The sequence below is a fragment of the Babylonia areolata genome, chromosome 33 (assembly GCF_041734735.1).
Source record: "Babylonia areolata isolate BAREFJ2019XMU chromosome 33, ASM4173473v1, whole genome shotgun sequence".
NCBI classification, from domain to species: Eukaryota; Metazoa; Mollusca; class Gastropoda; order Neogastropoda; family Buccinidae; genus Babylonia; species Babylonia areolata.
The window spans coordinates 6,669,828-6,672,327 of NC_134908.1; the positions used below are offsets into that span (position 1 = coordinate 6,669,828).

The window sequence follows — 2,500 nt, forward strand, 5'->3', positions numbered from 1 at the left end:
CAATCCCCATGTTTACACTTCGAACTGCAGTTGATTATCCCGACTAACATGCATCAAAGGAGATTATACTTATTTTCTTTTCAATGTAGTACACCCCCCAGTCCCCCCCCCCCTCCCCCCCGACCCCCTCCCCCCCACTCCCCCCATCCCCAAGAAAAAGAATATAGCAATAACAACAACAACAATAATAATGATGGTGGTGATGATGATGATCATTATCATCAAAATCATCATCACCATCACCATCATTGTCAAAATAATCAAGATCATAATAATCACGATAATCATAATAATCATGACTATAATGGTAGGAAGAAGAAGAAGAAGAAGAAGAACCTGGCAACAAATTCAACGGAAAAGAGAGAGAGACAGAGACAGACAGACAGAGACAAAGAGACAGAGACAGACAGCCAGACAACCAGACAGAGAGAGAGAGAGAGAGAGAGAGAGAGAGAGAGAGAGAGAGAGAGAGAGAGAGAGAACACAAAAAAGTCAACCTTATAATATTAAGGGGCGAAGATGGAATTACCTTCACAAAAATACACAGAAAACCAACATTACAAATTTTCTTCAAAGATCTCAAACAGACATACGAAATCAGTGGGGAACTATGATTATGCATGTTCACTACGAGATTAATAAGCCATGCCATGTCACCTTGAAATTAACATGTTCTTGAATATGTATCGTTTTGCGTGAATTGTGTTGGTGTTGCATTGACAGTGTTTAGAACAGCATTAGGTCTTTACCTCCTACTATATATTAAATTTTGTATCTGTAAACCTTTGTCTGAATAAAAATGTCGGGGTGGGGGGGGGGGGGGGGAAGGGGGAGGGACGGAGGGGGGGGATAAAGAGAGAGAGAGAGAACCTGGAAACAGCTAGTCTTGCAAAAGAAGATTAGCAGATGCTTCTCACTTGTCAGTTTATGATGAAAACAACAACAGCAGCAGCAGCGACAGCAACAACAACAACGACGACGATGACAACGACGACGACGACGATGATGATGATGATGATGGTAACAACAACAACGACGACGACCATAATAAAAAAAAAATAATGATGATGGTGACGACGACGACAACAACACCACCAATAATAACAATAACGATGATGATTATGATCACACAATAATAATGATGAATGTAATGATGATGATGATAATAATAATGATAATGATGGTGATGATAACAACAACAACAACAACAACAACAACGACGACGTCGACGACAATAATAATTATTATAATAATGATAACAACAAACAACAACGATAACAATAATAATAATAATAATAATAATAATAATAATAATAATAATAATAAACACAGGCTTACATACCGCAGTACCTCCATCCCACCCCCACACACACTCACACACCCACACCCCAACCCCACCCCACCCGCACACCTCATTTCCCATCTCAGATAGTGTTCACCGCACTTTATACAACGAAACATACACAGATTAAAGAAAAAGTGCCATAAAAGTATGTACAAGATAAATCAACGCACAGGCAATATCACAGTCTTGTCTCACATCACAGAAGCCCCAAATCACAGCAAAACAGGTACATCATACCTATCACCATTCTCAAAATGATTATACACCAAGGAAAAAGGCATCACAGAAATAGCAATCGCAAATATATCTATCTATATATATATATATATATAGAGAGAGAGAGAGAGAGAGAGATAATATACACATATATATATATATATATATATATATATATATATATATATATATATATATAGATATATATATATATAACAATCACACATTGAAATCAACACTAAGAACACATTCAACAATCGGATCACAGCAAGCATAAATCTTGATGGAGAAGTTTTACTGAGAAAAATACAGTTAGGAAAAGATATATATATATATATAGTTTCAGTTTCAGTAGCTCAAGGAGGCGTCACTGCGTTCGGACAAATCCATATACGCTACACCACATCTGCCAAGCAGATGCCTGACCAGCAGCGTAACCCAACGCGCTTAGTCAGGCCTTGAGAAAAAAGAAAGAAAAAAGGTGAATGAATAATAGATAAGCGTACATAAATAAGTAAATAAATAAATAATCATTATAATATAATATAATATATATATATATATATATATATATGTGTGTGTGTGTGTGTGTGTTTGTGTGTGTGTGTGTGTGTTTACCACTGTCTTGGATGCTGGTGTTGGGATGTGACGGAGGTGTGAAGGTAGTGAATTCCACTGTTTGGGTGCAGCAAAAGAAAAGGAACATTCACCGTAAGATTGTGTGTGTGTGTGTGTGTGTGTGTGTGTGTGTGTGTGTGTGTGTGTGTGTGTGTGTGTCCCTCTCTTTCTCTTTTTTGTTACACCGGTGGATATGTACATATCAAATGTTATTTTGGTGAATATGAATATCAAGAACTTCACAACAAAAATGAAATACTCGAAAACAACAACAACAACAACAACAAAAGTCAAAACAAAATAAGCATAAAAAACAACCAT

General features: G+C 36.9%; 1 protein-coding gene across 1 annotated transcript in view; it reads right to left on the reverse strand.

The window, feature by feature from the left end:
* Positions 1-1,797: 1,797 nt before the first annotated feature.
* Positions 1,798-2,500, reverse strand: part of LOC143277143 (uncharacterized) — a 16,459-nt gene continuing 15,756 nt past the window's right edge. The window contains exon 9 of the mRNA XM_076581887.1: positions 1,798-2,500. This exon is cut by the window's right edge and continues 464 nt beyond it. The gene's annotated coding sequence lies outside the window, so the exon portion shown is untranslated.